General features: G+C 39.6%; 1 protein-coding gene and 1 long non-coding RNA gene across 4 annotated transcripts in view; one reads left to right on the forward strand and one right to left on the reverse strand.

Moving 5' to 3' along the window:
• LOC138164189 (deubiquitinase DESI2-like) overlaps nucleotides 1–18,512 on the forward strand; it is a 115,276-nt gene that overhangs the window by 60,840 nt on the left and 35,924 nt on the right. The gene's annotated exons all lie outside the window — the stretch shown is intronic.
• LOC138164192 (uncharacterized) overlaps nucleotides 1–18,512 on the reverse strand; it is a 93,690-nt gene that overhangs the window by 25,663 nt on the left and 49,515 nt on the right. For 2 of the 3 annotated variants that reach the window (XR_011169004.1, XR_011169005.1), the window contains one exon: nucleotides 13,318–18,512. This exon is cut by the window's right edge and continues 2,752 nt beyond it. The exons of the other annotated variant lie outside the window; for it this stretch is intronic. This is a non-coding gene — a long non-coding RNA (uncharacterized lncRNA). Of the gene's footprint in view, nucleotides 1–13,317 lie in introns of those variants that run through there. 3 annotated transcript variants of the gene reach the window in all.

An 18,512-nucleotide genomic window follows, 5' to 3' on the forward strand; every position in this document is an offset into this window, starting at 1 on the left:
TCAAAGTTTGACTTTAGGAGGAGTTTGTAGAATTCAGGTGAGTCCAGGTGGGTCTAGGTGGGAGTCATCGGTCAGGTAAGAACTCAGCACTTCACTTCTTATAAGGGAAAGAGAGGATTTTCTTCCCTCACTCCCCCTGCACTCATTGGCCATGACTTGTGATAAACACACTCTGTCCAGACAGACACATGTGTAGATGTTACTGAGAAGGGAAATTTGATGGAAGAGTATTTTTCTTTCTGTCCCTCTGGGTAAGTGGATAGAGCTGATTTTTCTTGGTCATCTCTGTCTCCACTAGGTTCCCCACTAGGAACAACTGAGGGTATGATATTCCCTGCTTCTACTTTCTCTTCTTTCTTTTCTGGTATCCACCCTAACAGAAAGTCTGAAGGCCCCCTAATTCAAAGAGACCTAATCAGCTGGGAGATAAAGACACTGGCTCATGAGAGTTTCAATTTCGGGCAAACATTCTGGTCCTGTGTGGATTTTTTTCTCTGCAAAGTTAGAAAGCTTAAAAATATCCATAAAATAGTAATATACATGAAAAAATGAATCCCTTAGGTAATCCCTTTGATCACTAGGATGGAAACATGGCTTCCCATCTGGTTAAATTTGGAGTAGAGAATTATTTACTGACTTTCTCCCCTTATACACATGTTCTATAGCAAAGACCCTAAGGTAGGAAGCAATAAAATTACTCTGCCTTTGTCTAGAAGAACATCAAACAATTAGTAAGTAGATTTAAGCGAGCAAAGAAACACTTAGTGGCAAACAATGCTGAACATGTATAGTCAGTGATAAAACAAAAAGGAAATGGGGAGACGAGCGATTTATAATCAAAGGTTTCTCTGATTAGTTCTTTCACTCCCTGCTGGGCTTTCTTAATAAGTGAAGTGGTGAGACTGGAAGAGGAAAAAGCTATCACACCATGAAGTTTAAAGTCAGTCTCCTGGAAAACATTCTCCATCTTCTGCTGCTGCTGTTCAGTCACAGCTCTGTTCTCTCTTCCTGTTTCTTTCTCACAGAGAGCTTTTTAGAAACTGAGGCCAATCTATCCTCTAGTTTCTATTCTAAAATAGCTTCAACTCTCTTAGACCTCCAGGATCTTTAGCTGCCTAGCTTCTTCACAGGGCAGTCAGTCCAAATGTTCTCTGACTGACCATTATACATAGATACAGACAAAGTTACTTGAGTCTAGAAGTAGCTTCAAGGATCAGGGCCTCTGGCAACAAAGAAAGGAAGTAGCCTTGCTAGTGAAGAGGAGCAGGCCCTGGGAGTTCAGGTAAGCAACCTACACAGGAGTGCAGGTTCACTCTGGAGGAGTTTGGTGGGTATTCCACAGGAGAGAAAGGACTTTGAGACAAGCACTACTTGGCTACTTACAGTCCCCACGTTTGTGCCGAACTTACGCCACCGTACTTTGTGCTCACTCTTTTTTTTTTTTTTGCCTTTTGGAGGGCCATCGGGGTTATGTAACTTGCCCAAGGTCACATGGCTATTTTTTTTTGTGTGTGTGTTAAATTTCTGAGGCCGGAACCAAACTTGGGTCCTCCCGACTCCAGGGCCGGTGCTTTACTCACTGCGCCACCTAGCCGCCCCTTTGTGTTCACTCTTACCATGGACAGCGTATATATCTGTGAGAGACTGCACCCTAGATTTTAGAGGTAAGGATGTTTTTGTAGCTACTATTCATACTATATCTTAATAAATGCCTTTCCTAAGAGATAATTGTATCTATTGGCTAACAGTTAATGAGAAGACCCACTACTGGGGTCACAAGCCCCCACTATTGTGTTTCCCATCAACAGTTAGCCAGTAGATACAATTAACTCTTCACAAAGGCTTTTATGAAGATATCATAGTAAGAACAGCAGCTACAAAATATTCCCCATAAATTTTTGGCATACTTTCTCACACATATATAGTATCCATGGAAAGAGTGAGGTGGTTGAACTTGATGGTTTGCAAGGTCCCTTCTGTCTCTAAATCTATGATCTCACAATTTTAGGAAAATTGAATTTTGATAGCAGTGTTATATAAGGCATATTAAAGGAAGGACAAATTGGGAGGCAGGGCAGCTAGGTGACTAGAGTGGATAGAGCATGGGCTTGGAATCATAAAGACTCCTCTTCCTGGGTTCAAGTATGGCCTCAGATACTTACTAGCTGTGTGACCCTGGGCAAGGCACTTAACCTATTTGCCTTAGTTTCCTAATCTGTAAAAAGAATTGGAGAAAGAAATGTGAAACAATTCCAGTATCTTGACAAAGAAAACACCCAAACAGGGTCACAGAGTTAGATACAACTGAACAACAACAAAAATTAGAATCAAGAACAATTAGGAAGCTGACAGTGCATACAGGCATACCCTATTTTATTTCACTTTACAGATACAGTGTTTTTTTACAAATTGAACATTGGTGGCAACCCTGTGTTAAATAAGTCTATCAGTGCCATTTTTCCAATAGCATGTGCTCACCTCATGTCTCTGTGTCACAGTTGGGTAATTCTCACAATATTTCAAACTTTTTCATTACTATTATAACTGTTTTGGTGATCTCTGATCAGTGATCTTTGATGTTAATATTGCAATTGTTTGGGGGCACCACGAACCATGTCCATACAAGACAGCAAACTTAACTGATAAATATTATGTGTGTTCTATTCCATTAATCAGTTGTTCCCTGCCTTTCTCACTATCCTGGGGCCTTCTTACTTTCTGAGACACAAAAATATTGAAATTAAGTCTGTTAGTAACCCTATAATGTCCTCTAAGTATTCAAGTGAAAGGAAGAGTCAATCAATGCAGCAAACTTCATTGTTGTCTTATTTCAAGAAATTGTCTGGGGCAGCTAGGTGGCATAGTGAATAGAGCACTGGCCTTGGAGTCAGAAGAACCTGAGTTCAAATCCAGCCTTAGATACTTAACACTTACTAGCCGTGTGACTTTGGGCAAGTCATTTAACTCCAATTGCCCTGCCTTTCCTCCCTGCAAAAAGACAAACAAACAAACAAAAACCAAAAGAAATTGCCACAGCCACCCCAGCCTTCAATAATCTGATCAGCCAACAACATCGAGGTGAGACCCTTCACCAGCAAAAAGATTATGACTCATTGGGCTCAGATGATGTTTAGCATTTTAAAATTAAGATATGTGCATTCCTTTTTTAATATAATATTACATTAAATATGCAACAGTATAGCATAAACATAACTTTTATATGTGCTAGGAAATAAAAAAAAATTTGTGTGGCTCACTTTATCATGGTATTTGCTTTACCATGATGATTTGGAAACAAACCCACAATATCTCTGAAGTCTATAGTCTTTGAGCCATAAGATGGTGAACATGTGGACTAAATGGTAAGAAGGGAAATAGGGAAGGAGCCATCAGAGTGCATTTTAGATGCTTAAATGAATCATCACTTCTGCCAATCTTTTAATTAAAGTCACTTATCAAATCTAGCTTTTGGAAAGTGGAGATAACCCAATAACTCTCAGGGATTTTGGTGACTCAGATTTAACTTTGGAGTTTAGAGAGGTGATGTGGTCTAATAGAAAAAGCACTGTGTTGGGAAATCAAGAGACCTGGATTCCAGTTCTGGTTTTACCCCTAAATAGCTTTTTAACCCTAGGGAATTCATTTCACTTCTCTAAAACCTCAGTTTCCTCATGTGTAAAATAAAGGTGTTGGTCAAGAGATTAAAATAGGCTAAATTTATGGCCACAGATAGGTTTTTAGTGGCTCACTTTTTTAGTAAAGGTATAATTAATACTTAAACTATGTTGCAAATAAACCATATTAAAAAAAGGGAAATCTCAGTTAATATCAATTAATTATTGCTTACAATTTTTATTTATCATGAAATCACATTAATGTTAAAAAATTACTTTGCTAAGTGTTACAAGTTTTAATAATTTCAGGTTTTCTTGCTGTTTACATTTAGTTAATGGGAGGTATTGCACTTCTCAACTCTAAGTTCATTGTACTCTGGAATCATATTTGAAATCAATTACTTTAGAAATCTGAAAACTAACCTTAGTAGCCACCCCATTTTCTGAGTTTACTTTCTTTCTTCTTTTTTTTTTAAGCAATTGGGATTAAGTAACTTGCTCAAGGTTACACGGCCAGTTATTCCTGGGTGTGGTGCTGAGTATCTGAGCCCAGGATTTGATCTCCAGGTCATCCCGACACCGGAGCCGGTGCTCTCACTTGCTATGCTACCTGGCCACCCCCTGAGTTTACTTTCTTGAAAAACCATTGTTCCCCATTGAGATTTTTCAGCAATTTGGATGCTTTAATTTGTTTTCCCATTGGTGTCCAATTTGTTTGTCAGGACGTTTTGATTTGAAATGGCAATGAATTTATTCCTTCAGAACAGTTATTACTTCCCAGTAAACAAGGCACAATATTTTGTCTCTCCTGTAAGTAAACAAGTATCTATTTGTCCACTCCAGATTAAACACTCTGTTCTGATTCGATCTTCCATTTATTTTTATCACCCATTTTACAAAGTCACCCCAAAACTCTAATGTTAGAACCAAAAAATATTCACAGTAACTGCTCACATACAAAGAAATAGTGAACCGAGTTGAGTGTCTGACCTTCAAGAGAGCGACAGACACGTGGCCTGGAGGGCGACCACCCTTTGAGGGATGGGGAGAAGCGCAGCAGGGTCTGTTGAGCATGTCTCCACTCACTTTGTCCCTGTTCAACACCAGTAACAATCAAAAACACATAAGAAAGATAGGACTCTCGCTCCTCTCAGACTAGACAGACTGATGGTTGGCTGCCGCAGGTCACGTGACAAAGAGGAGAGCTTGAGCAGTGGGAACCCACCTGCCAAGTTTCATGACAGGCACTGCCGTGACTAGTGGAAGACGGGTTAAGTGGGGCACGGACGAAGCACTTGTTACATCTTTACTTTCGTTTGTAATTTCTACATTTTTCACAGACCACCCAAAATCCTTTGGTGGGCCACAAGTGGATTGCGGGCCATATGTTGTGCAGGCCTGGCCAAAAGGCTCACTGAGGCAGCTAACTGGCACAGTGGATACAGCCTTGGAGCGGGAATCAGGAAGACCAGAGTTCAAACCCAGCCTCAGTTGTGTGACCCTGGGCAAAGCATTTTAATCTTTTAAATCTTAAATTTCTTCAACTGTAAAATGAGGTTCATAACAGCATGTGCCTTACAAGAGTCAGAGAAAATAATAATAGCTAGCATTTAAAAATATTTAAATATTTAAAATGTAATATAATTTAAATATTTAAAAATAGCTAGCATTTAAGGTTTGCAAAGAACTTTGTAAATATTGTTTTATTTGGTCCTCACAGCAACCCTGGGAGATAGGTGCTATTATTGTTCCCATTTTACAGGTGGGAAAATGAGGTTAAGTGACTTGCCCAGGGGTACACAGTTAACAAGTATCTGAGGCAGGTTTTGAACTCAAGTCTCCCTGACTCCCAGTCTAGTGTCCTAGCCACTGTGACACCAAGTTCCTCTACCCAGCTACTAAATGCTACCCTGGTAACTCCCTCAAGCTGGGAAGGACTCCAGTGTGTTAGATGTTTCTCTCTGACTGGTTTAGGGAAACACATGAATGGAAATCCCATAGAATGAAGAGAGGGGTGGGGGTGGTAGTGGAGAAGGGGGTTGATTTGAACTAGTGGCTTTATCTATGAATACTTAGTCCCTGCACTAATGAGATCATAGACACAGCTAAATACTGAATCCTGATTCTGTTACTTACTCCCTGTATGACTTTGGGAAAGTCACTTTTCTCCTTACCTCAGTTTCTTAAAAAATGAGGGAGTTGAAGTAGATGACTTCTAAGGCCCTTTCCAGCTTTAAATTTTATGATCTTTTTTTGCTTTTTGGAGGGGGAAATGCAGGGCAATTGGTTAAGTGACTTGCCCAAGGTTACATGGCTAATAAGTGTGTCTGAGGCTGGATTTGAACTCAGGTCCTCCTGACTCTAGGGCCAGTACTCTATTCACTGTGCCACCTAGCCACCCCATGATCTTTTAAAAAAAATTATTTTTTATTCCCATTATATGTAAAAATAAATTTTAACATTTCTTTTTAAACCTTCGAGTTCCAAATTCTCTCCCTCCCTCCCCTCTCCCCTTCCCTATGACAGTAAACAATTTCATATAGATTATACATCTAATCATGTAAAATATTTCCATATTGTTGTTTGTCCTTCATTCTCAAAGAGGACCATGACGTCAGGAAGGTGATGGCATGACTTGCCAGTAAATTGCTTTTAAGTAGGGGCGGCCAGGTGGCTCAGCGAGTAAGAGCACCGGTTCCAGTGTTGGGACGACCTGGAGATCGAATCCCGGGCTCAGACACTCAGCACCACACCCAGAAAATAACTGGCCGTGTAACCTTGAGCAAGTTGCTTAACCCCAATTGATTAAAAAAAAAAATTGCTTTTAAGTGAGGGAGGGCTGTGCTTCACTTTTTCCTCCAGCTTCACTTTTTCCTGCAGAACCATCTGGGTCCAGTGGCAAAATATGGATCAAGACGATTGGAGATGGCCCCCATTTTCCATGTTAGTCATGTTGTGAAAGAAAACACAGAAAAGAAAAAAACCATGAAAAAAAATAAAGTGGAAAAATAGTATGCTTTAATTTGCATTCAAATTCCATCAGTTCTTTCTTTTTCTTTTCTTTTTTTTAATATAACAGAACATTTTAATGCCATTGAGATGAACAAGTATGAAGAATACAAAGAAAAGCCTGGGCAAAGCAACAGAAAGCAAACCAAAAGAATGAACACTGGGTAAAAGTTAGTGAATGAGTGAATACACAAAGTATTCTTATGGAGATAAAGCTTATTTAATGGAAGTAGTAACACAGTCTTTTTTTAAAAATTTAATTCACTTCTTTTTTTTCATTTTTTTTCAAATGCTTTATTAATTTCTGATTTACATCATTAATTTCCACCAGATTTTGAGTTACAATTTTTCCCCTACCCACCACCCCAGAATAGCAGTCCCACAGGATATCCCCTCCTCCAATCTGCTCTTCCGTATCTTCTCCCATACCCCCTTAGACTTTTCCAGTAGGGCAGGGTGGATCTCTATGACCCAGTGCCTGTATATCTTATTTTCCAATTACATATAAAATAGTAATAATAGTATATATGTATATATAATTTTAAACATTTGATTTTAAAACTTTGAATTCCAGATTCATTCCCTTCCTCCCTTGTCATCCACCCTTACTGGGAAGATAAGCAGTTCAGTATAGATTGTACATGTGTAGCTAATGCAAAACATTAACATAGTAGATATATTGAAAAAGACTGACTATATTTCCCTCCCTCCTATCCCATGACCCACTTGTTCTATTCTCTACTTTGATCCCATATCTTTTCAAAAGTGAGTGCTTCCAACTTTCCTCCCCTCCAGCTTGCCCTCCCTTCCATCATCCCCCCTCTCATCCCCTTTCCCCCACTCTCCTGGAGGGTGAGAAACCCTATTGAGTGTGCATTTCATTCCCTCCCTGCGCCAAATTCAGTGAGAATAAGGTTGACCTATTCCCTTTTGCCTTCCTATTCTTCCCCTCCATTGTAATCCTTTTCCCTTGCCTCTTCTTTATGAGATAGATTACTCCATTCTGTCTCTCTCCATCTCCTCTCATTATATTCCTCTCTTACCTCTTAATTTCCCCTTTTAAGTATCATGTCTTCCTATTAAATTGGTCCTGTGCCCTCTATCTATGTATACCTGTAAGCATATATATACACATTTACACATGTATATGCCCGTATACCCTCCGATATAGACACATACATACACACACACACACACACACACACACACACATATATATATATGTATTTCCCTTCAACTATTTTCATACTGAAAAAAGTTTCATCAGTTACAATTATCATTTTTCCATGTAGGAATGTTAATAGTTCAACTTTGATCATTGGCTTATGATTTCTTTTCCCTGTTTACCTTCTCAAGCTTCTCTTGCTTCTTGTATCTGGATGTCAAATTTTCTATTCAACTCTGGTTTTTTCATTAAGAATGCTTGAAAGTCCTCTATTCCACTGAATGACCATATTTTCCCCTAAAACATGATACTCAGTTTTGCTGGGTAAATGATTCTTGGTTTTAATCCCAGCTCCTTTGCTCTCCGGAATATCCTATTCCAGGCCCTTCAATCCCTCAGTGTAGAAGCTGCCAGATCCTGTGTTATCCTGATTGTGTTTCCACAATATTCAACTTGTTTCTTCCTGGCTGCTCGTAATATTCTCTCCTTGATCTGGGAATTTTGGAACCTGGCTATAATATTCCTAGGAGTTTTCTTTTTGGGATCTTTTTCAGGAGGTGATTGGTGGATTTGTTCAACCTCTATTTTGCCTTCTGGTTCTAAAACATCAGGGCAATTTTCCTTGGGAATTTCTTGGAGGATGATTTCTAGGTTTTTTACCCTGATCATGGCTTTCAGGTAGTCCAATAATTTTTAAATTATCTCTTCTGAATCTATTTTCCAGGTCAGTGGTTTTTCCAATGAGGTATTTCACATTACCTTCTATTCTTTCATTTGTTTGGATCTGTTTAACATCATCTTGATTTCTCTTAAAGTCACTAGCTTCCATTTGCTCCAATCTAAATCGGAGGGAACAATTGTCCTCATTGAGCTTTTGAGATTCTTTTTCCATCTGGCAAATTCGGTTTTTCAAGGCATTCCTCTCCTCATTTCATTTTTGAGCCTCTTTTGCCAATTGAGCCAGTCTGTTTTTTAAGGTGTTATTTTCCTCAGTTAGGCTATTGACTCTCATTTTGTAATTTTCTTTCATTGTTCTCATTTCTCTTCCCAATTTTTCCTCCACTTCTCTTATCTGCTTCTTAAGGTCCTGTATGGCCTGTAACCAGTTCTTATTTTCCTTTGAAGCTTTTGGTGCAGGAGTTCTGACTTCACTGTCTTCCTCCTGTTCCATGCTTTGATCCTTTTTGTCCCCAAAATAGGAGTCTAATGTTGGATTCTTCTGTTTGTTTTGCTTTATTTGTCTGGTCATGTCTCCCGCCCCTCAGTCGCTTGACCCCTGGGCTTTTTACCACAGTAGGACTCTGCCACCAGACAGGGGAGCTTTCATCCCAAACATTCGGGTTTTCTCAGTGGCCAGAGGTATTAGTTGGGTGCCCTCTCTAAGGCCTCCACATGCTCTGGCAAGCTGGTCACGCACCCTAGGACCTCCACCCTAGACTGCAATCCAGATCCAAGCAAGTTAAAGCAAGAGCGGTTACCCCTCAGACTGGTGCTTGGTCCCCCTACAGTCTGCAGGCCAGGAGCTGAAGCTGCCACGTGGTGCTGGCTGTGCCTGGCCTCTCAGCGGCTTCTCACCCTGGGGGCAAAAGCTGAAGCCCTCCCAACTACTGGTCCCAAAGTCCAAACTGCACTGACCTCTCACTTTGTCCTTCACATTTATGTGTTGATAATTCTGGAAACTTCCACAGCTGCTGCTGATCTGGAGTCCCTCCAGCTGGTGGTTGGTCAGGCCCGCCCTGGGGCTAAAGCCTTGGCTGTGGGGCTGGGCTGGGCTTCCAGAGCACTGGGCTGGGTTCCCAGAGTGCTACGCTCAGCCAGCCAGGCTGTCTTCAGTGGGAGGTTAGCTTCTCTGTGTCATTTTGTGGGTTCTGCAGCTCCATAGTTTGTTTAGAGTCCCCTTTTTACATGGATTGGGGGTGGAAGCCAGAGCTGCGGGGAGGTCCTGCTTCTACTCTGCCATCTTGACTCCCTCCATCAGTTCTTTCTCTGGAGATGGATAGATAGCATTTTTCATCACAAGTCCTTTGGAATTTTCCTGGATCATTGTATTGCTGAGAATAGCTAAGTCATTCACAGTTGATTATCGTACAATTAAATCCTATGATCTAAACATGGAAATGTCTCACAGGAAGAGAAGATATGGAGGAACTGTAATTTGCATGAATGGAAAAGAGTACTCCCATTGAAGAAATTATGGATCTTTCAAAATTATTAGATTAAGTAAAATAACTCACATTTTCTATAGTATTTATGGCTATAAAGCATCTTATATACATTAAAGAATTTGATCTTTATAGTAGTCCTATGAGATAAGTAATGTGAATAGTATTAGTTCCATTTTATATCTGTAAATGTATATTTACAAAAGAAACACATGCTAAAAAAAGTTAAGAGCTTTCCCAAGGACATACAACTTACAGTTGACCCTTTTAGAACCTTAACAATTTTTTATTGATACCTTTTGTTTTTACACTACCTAGGTTTCCATATATATCCCGTCCCCTTCCTTCCTCAGGGAGGGATTAGGACAAAAAAAGGGAGGGGGCAAAGAGCAGTTCAGCAAAAGTAGCTAATATATCAGAGGAGACTGAAAGAACAAGGTGTCCCAAAAGTCTCTCTCTGTGCAGTTTTAAGCTACTAAGGTTCTAAGACTATATGTTATTCATTCTTCTGACAGGCATTTATTGTTATTTCTTTTAGATATTGTGCTAGGCACTAATGGGTACAAAATTATAGGAGTCTCTGACTTCAGGGAGTTTACATCCTTTGTTATATGTGCAATATTCCACATCCACAGTATCCAGCCTCTTAGGGCCTGGCAAAGCCTTTTACGCATATTATCTCATTTGGTCCTTTCAAAATAACCCTGAGAAGTAGGTAATACAAATTATCATTTGCGCGTTCCAACAATCTTGTGAGTTAGGTGCAGTTATTATTCTCATTTTACCATTGAGGAAACTGAGGTTAAGGGACTGTCCAGCTAATAAGTGTCTGAAGTCAGCTATGAATTCATGTCATCCTGGTTCCAGGAGCAGAACTCCATTCACTGCCTCTAACTAAAGCTCACAGACATTAAGTGACCTGCTTATGATCACATGGTTAAGTCTCTAAGGTAAATTTGAAGTCAAGTCTAGCATTGTACTGGCTGTATAACATTCTGGAGCTCAGCCTAAAATCTTCTGATATGCTGGGAAGTATTGTGTAGATGTATGTGTTTAAACAATACTATACTGCTTGAATCATTCTGTGTATGCCATGTTGTTTGGCAGGGTTCTGGTATTCCAACCTCCCTACAATTACTTGCTCTTGCCCTCCAATGTCACCAGTACATTCATCTGAGCTACAGTCAGACACTGAATCTCTGTTCAGTGCCATCTGGTCACAAGGTCAGCAAGGACCTGTCCAAGCAAGATTGTGTGTGGGGGAGATTGGGTCTTGTATTATCCATGTTTCTAAATGAAGTAGCTATTGGAAAGATTTCCTGACTTGCCCTCAACCTCCTTTAATCCTATGGTCCTTTCCTACAGTAATAGCCATAGAGCTAGATGTGGAGGGTAGCGCAGCAGGAAGGGAAGGGAACAATCATTTATTAAATACCTACTATGTGGCAGGCACTGTGCTAAGCACTTTACAAATATTATCTCATTTGACCTTGGCACAAACCCCTTATTTTACAGACTCAGATTCAGGCCTGGAGAGGTTAATTGGCTACCCTATAGGCAGTTAGTGGTGGCATATGAACCCAGATCTTCAGCTTCTTGCCAGTTAGTGTATGTAGGTTGAGAAAGAGAAGCAATGTTGTATAACGGAGAAAAAGATGGCATTGGAGTCAAGAAACTTGGGGTGCAATCCTGATTCTGATTCGTGCTGGTTTTGTGGGGGAGTTACCTAACCTCCCTGGATCCCAGTCAGTTCTAAGAAAGACTATGTTATTCATTCCTTTGACGGGCATTTATTGACTTTTCTTCTAGATATTGAGCTAGACACTAGGGGTACAAAAACACAGGAGTCTCTGACTTCAGGGAGTTTACATTCTTAAAAAAAATTCCCTCCTGGGAAGTGAGGGGGCAAAAAACAAAATAAACTTAGGTAACTAAATGCAGCCTCTTAAAGGCAGTGCCTATGAACTAAACCTTAAAAGAAAATATGAAGAAGACAGGCGGCCAGGTGGCACAGTGAGTAAGAGCACCAGCCCCAGAGTTGGGAGACACCTGGGATTGGTTCTGGCCTCAGATACTTCACACCCACGCACACACACAAAAAAACTGGCCATGTAACCTTGAGCAAGTTACTTAACCCCAATTGCTAAAAAAAAAAAAAAAAAAAGAAAAAAGAAAAGAAAATATGAAGACGAGGCAAAGGAGTGGATTGCAGGCATGGGGAACGTCTGTGTATGAACAGCAAATAGGACATGGAATGTACCTAGAACATGCCTAGAACATAGTTTACCTAAATAAAAGTAAGGTGTAGTAAGTCTAGAACAGTAAAACTAGAGCCAGATTGCAAAGGGTTTTAAATGCCAAGCAGAGGCTTTTATATTTGATCACAGTTGTTACTGGGAACCATTAGAGTGTTTTAAGTAACACTTAAACACAGGCAGAACTGTGCTTTAGAAACATCAGTACCATATACCCAAAGGGCTATAAAATGTGCATATCTTTCTAGGGCTGTATCTCAAAAGGGATCATACAAATGGGGAAAAGACCCACATGTACAAAAATATTTATAGCAGCTCTTTTTGTGGTAGCAAAGAATTGGAAATTGGGGGGATGCCCCAAAATTGGGGAATGTAATTGTGGTATATGAATGTAATGGAATACTACTGTGCTGTAAGAAATGATGAACAGGTAGACTTCAGAAAAACCTGGAAAGACTTATAAGAACTGATGCTGGGTGAAGTGAGCAGAACCAGGAGAACATTGTACATAGTAACAGCCACAGTGTTTGATGACTTATTTTGACAGACTTAGCCCTTGTCAGCAATGTAAGGACCTAAAAGAGTTCCATAGGACTCATGATGGAAGATGCCATCCACATCCAGAAAGACAACTATGGAATCTGAAAGCAGAGTGAAACAGACTATTATCTTTTGTTTGTTTTGTTTTGTTTTCTTCCTCATGGTTTCTCCCATTTGTTATCATTCTTTTATACAACATGACTAATGTGAAAATAGGAATGTTTAATAGGAATGTATATATAGAGCCTATATCAGATTGCATGCCGTCTTAGGGACGTTAGAGGGAAGGGAGGGGGAGAAAATTTAAAACTTATGGAATTGAATGTTGAAAACTAAAAATAAATAAATTAACTAAAAAAAAAAAAAGAAATATCAGTACCATAGCTATTTAAAGGACGGATTGGAGAGGGACAGAGACTAGAGGCAGAGAGAATAAATAGAAGGCCATTGCTGTCATCTAGGTGATAAATGAAGAGGGTCTGAATTGGGCTTTATGAAAAGAGAAAAGAGAATGACAGTAGAATTGATAAAACTTGTGTCATGGTAAAAATAAGGTAAACTGAGGCACAAAGTTCTGAACATGATTGATTTATTAGTAAAAAATGAATTGATCAATAAATAGGATCTCAGTTTCCTTAGCAAAGCTAAGGTCCTAAATGAAGGGGACAGCCATCCTTTTATAGTTTGGGGGGACAATAGAACAAAGAACAGGACTTTGTAGTTGGAGAACAAGTTATGATTGGTTATGAGAGCTTGACATCATGAATGGTGAAATCAATATGATTGGTTACAGAGCTGAGGTGTCCGTGACAATATGATTGGTTGGAAACTGGGAATGAGGGGCTAACAACAATGCCCGTCTTCCCTCCAGTGACTAAGAAATATTCACAGTTTGAGTTCACCTGCAGGGTTAGAGATAGTGGGCCAGACTTCTTTGAATAACAAACCAGGCATCCTTGAAAGATAGCTTGGTGGTGTAAAGACCAGACTGCCTGGTGTCCACCCACATCATTCAAGGATAAGATTTCCTTGAAGCAAGAATAGAACAGTGAACTAGATTTCTAAACTTAATTCATCACAGGCCAGCTGAGTTTCTGAACTAAATTCAGAGACAAAGAACCATGACTTAGGCAGTTATAGGATAAAGCAATTTGATTGTAAATAGGATCAATTTTTAAAAACACACAGATCAATCTGGTCATTTCACTTGGCAGTTGATTAGATGCTGGGGTGGGGTGAGAAATAGGGAAGAGTTGGAAATGACCCAGAGGTTGTGAATCTAGGTTTTGTGTCTGGAAGAATGGTGGCATTCTCAACTGAAATGGAGAAAGTAGGATTAAGAAAAGGTCTGGGGAGCAAGATGATGAGCTCTCTTTTGGCTATGTGATCAAAATGTCTATGGGACCTCCAGATGGCAATGTCCAAGAGGCAGTTAGTGATTGATGTCCAAGAGGACTGGGGCTCAGGAGAGAGACTGGGGCTAGTTGATGTGTAAATGCAATTAAGTGTTCTCTCCTAGGAACAAATCAGATATTTAGAACTATTTCGTTTTCTAATATGGCAGTCTGGGTGGGGGCTCTTTGCTGGCAAGGGCTTTAGAATACTCTTCTTGATGTGATCTACAGACCTGATTTAGAAAGGCCAAGATCACCCACTGCATTCCAGGCCATTGCCAGTCATATTGACTTTTGTCTTGCCACTGGACTTTGATGACTCTGGAAGAGACAGTGAGACTGATGACTTTGGACAACTCTGCCTTACTTAAATCCAATCCACCTGCAAGTCAAGACATCAATCTCATTATGTCATTGGTCCTCTTCCAGAATGAAGGACAAATAACAGCAATAATAGACTTCATATAACTTCAGATGAGGGACTGGTTACTCCTTATGAACTAGACTACTACACAGATGTAGAAGTTGTCTCCCTCAATAGAATATAATATCCTTGAGGGCAGGGGCTGTGATACTTTTTTGTATACCCAACAAGTAGTGTGGTGCTTGACACATGGTAGATTTTTAACAAATGCTTGTTAGGTGATTAATTGGTGTGATCTGCCTGGGTAGATTGAATCAGTGGATGAAGTTTTCATACTGGGAGTTTTCTATACCAATGAAACCACAGATTCAGACATTTTCACCCTACCTTCTGCCCCATCCCAGAGAATGGCTCCTCTTTCCCAAAGGTTGAGAATAGTGGTACATGGGTAATAACTACAGATTTTTACTGCACTATAATTTTATAGGAGAGTTGGTATGGGGAGCATGTTGACAGGTCTAGCTTCCTAAGGTCAGGACTACTCACCCATAGGAGCATCATCATAGGATTTAGAGTTGCAAAAGACCACAGAGATCTAAACAACTCCCTAATTTTATAGAGGTAGACACTGATTCCTAAAAAGGCAAAGGGACTTTCTTATGGTGTCATTGTTTAGTAAACAACAGAATTAGGAGTTAAACCTGCGTCCTCCAGAGTTCTTTCCATTAATAAACATCAAAAATAGTAATAATAGCTAGCAATTTTATAGCATTTTAAGGTTTGTAAAGTACTTAGCAAGAAGTATTTCATTTTATCTTCTTGAAAATTCTGAAAGGCAGGTGTTATTATTATACCTATTTTATAGATGAGGAAACCGAGGCAGAGAGAGGTTAAGTGATTTTCCCAGCGTCACACAGGTAGTAAGTATCTAAGGCTGGATTTGAACTCAGGTCTTCTTGAGTCCAGATCCAGTGCTCTATCTACTGTGACACTATTGAGATGTGCTCAACAACTATTTGTTGAATTGAATAATTACAATAATAATGTATTTTGCATGCATATTATTATTATACTCTTGAGTGAACAGTAGCATAAAAAGCACTATTAAATATATATGTACATATATACATATACACTATATAATATACATTAGAAAAGGAAAGGAGACAGATATATCTCCAAGTCAGATATGTCATTTTGCAGCCTTTTAGGGGGAAGGGTGGCTCAACACTTTGCTATGCCTGAAAAATAACTTCATGCAGAGAGTTTGTTTCATAATCTAGAGAGAGCATATTTTCACCAATAAATCTGAATAATTCAGATAAAAATTCAGATTTATTTTTCATTCTTCATTTTACAGTGATATAGACCTGGTCTCCCAGATCCATTCTAAGGTTGACAGAATTCACTTGTCAAGATTTCTACTGACATGTACTGTCTGAATACCAAGTATTATTTTATTAACAAAGCTGATTATTCATTATCTTTATGCCTATTCCCTTTTATTCCTATCACCCTTCTCCATGCCCAGTTCTACCTACTGATCCAAAGAGGTACCTGTCATGCCACTTTAGTACTTAAGTTATTATCACTTCAAAAACATCCAAGGACCATTAGGTTGGGCTGATTTGGGATATATATCCATTAGATTGGAGTGGGATAGGGACCAGACAATAATTGGGCCTCTAACCCTTTATCTGGCAGGGATTTGGCCACCTGGGTTGAAAACCTCTCTCTCCTTCTGGAAGACCTGAAGGAACCTTCCGTCATTTGCATAGAGAACCATGACCTTCTTTCCACCTGTACTCATATGCTCTGTAGGTCTCCAGGTGAGGTAATCCTAGCATCTATGTCCTGACTTCAATATGGGACAGGATTTCACTTCTGACTTCTCTGTAGATACAACTGACTGAACAAAGGGCTGTCCAGATATAGTGTGCCATATGATACTGGAAAGAGAATTAAGAGTCTTTTGTTCTGGGATCAAAGAATTTCCAACTCTCCTTACTAGTGAGTGTGTCTTTTGTTGACTTTCTGACCTCTCAGACATTTGCATCCCTAGACTTACAATTTTACAAATTACACAGATTGAAAAATCCTTGACATATATTTGGTAATTTGAGCTTCTCAAAAACACTGCAAGATAGTTATTTTAAGTATCATTATCCTTATTTTACAGGTGAGGAAATTGAGTCTTAGAGAGAATGAAGAGAATTTCACATGACCATCTATAGCAAAATTGGGCCTAATGAGGCAGGGGTTGTTCCATGGCTACCATGAGGGCATGTATATCCAGGCTTCTGGGGCTGAACCTATCTGAAGTGAACCCATTGATCAGTTCCTCTTTGTCTTTTAATATTCTAGGCAGCAGGTTTTCCTATTTTAGGAAAATCTGGTGAGAATGGATTCCAGGCTCCATTCCAAGAGCAGTGTGCCTCACTGTTTCTTTTTCTTGACCAAAACTCTAGAAAGAGAGGAGGATGTTTTTGTAGTGGCTAAGAGTTGGACATTAAGGACACCCATCAATTTGGGAGTGGCTGAACAAGTTGTGGAATATGATTGTAATGGAATATTATTGTGCTATAAGAAATGACAAATAGGCTCATTTCAGAAAAACCCAGAAAACTTACATGAACAGATACAGAGTGAAGTGAGCAGAACCAGGAGAATATTTTACACAGTAACTGCAACATTGTGTGGTGATTAGCTATGAATGACTTATTCTCAGCAATATAATGATCTAAGACAATTACAAATGACTCATGAAGAAACATTCTATCTGCCTCTAGAGAACTGAGGGTGTCTGAATACAGACTGAAGCATACTATCCTTCCTTCCTTCCTTCCTTCCTTCCTTCCTTCCTTCCTTCCTTCTTTTTCTTTACTTGTTTTCTTTCAGTTTTCTTCCACAAAATGACTAATATGAAAATATTTTACATGATTGCATTTGTATAAACTATATCAGATTGGTTACCATTTTGGGGAGGAGTGAGGGGAGGGAGGGAGGCATAGAATTTGGAACTCAAAACTTAAAAAAAACCACAATGAATGTTAAAAATTGTTTTTGCATGTAATTGGGGGGGGGAATAAGACATTATTTAAAAAATGAGAGGAAGATGACTAAGATGGCAAGGGGATTGAAAATCATGTTAGATGAGGATTTCAGAATCACATTTACCTGACTTTCCTTCTAAATAATTCAATCTGTACTTGTACCAAAATAAAATAAAATAAAAAATCCTCTCCACTGAACTGAATATGTTTAGCCTGCAGAAATAACTATGGACAGTAAGAGCTGTATTTGAGGATTTGAAAGACTTTCATATGGAAGACTTAGGCTTACTCTGCTATCCCTCAGAGGGAAGAGTGAGGAGCAATGAGTGCAAATGACAGAAAGGCAGTTTTCAACTTGAGACAAGGGAAGCTGGACAAGCTGTCCAAAAAAATGGGATGAGCTGCCTTGTGAAGGGAATGAGCTCCCTACTACTAAAAATCTTCAGAGAGGTTGGATGACTACGTGTGTGTGTGTGTGTGTGTGTGTGTGTGTGTGTTGTAAAAGGGATTTCCCATTCTGGTACTCATTGTATTAGATGATGTCCAAGGTCACTTACAGCTCTGAATTTCTGTAAGCCCAGGTGGATTGTCACTGGGGGAGAAGAAGTTCATCTATACCACACGTAGAAGTCCTAGAGATTTCTGAGGGGGCATCCATTCCTCTTGCCTATTTTATTCTGAAATCAATGTAACTTGGGTCTTGCCCAGCAAGAGGTTACTACCTGCTTTTCACTACCTACTTTCCATTACCTGGTTTCCTGGATCTGTAGACTCTGGCAGTGAAAGCTTCTTCTGGTATCAATCTTTATATCATTAGGGATTTCTTTGGTATTTGGGATCATGGCTCAATGGTTTCCCTTACCCTATTAACTTTCTCTTTTTCTTTTCCCTCTCCCTTTCTCTCCTTACCCCCCTCTCTGTCCCTCTCTCCATCTTCTTCTCTCTCCTCCTTTCTC

The sequence above is a fragment of the Petaurus breviceps genome, unplaced genomic scaffold, assembly GCF_028583685.1.
Source record: "Petaurus breviceps papuanus isolate PSGF00001 unplaced genomic scaffold, PetGlider_PUasm1.0 189, whole genome shotgun sequence".
NCBI lineage: Eukaryota > Metazoa > Chordata > Mammalia > Diprotodontia > Petauridae > Petaurus > Petaurus breviceps.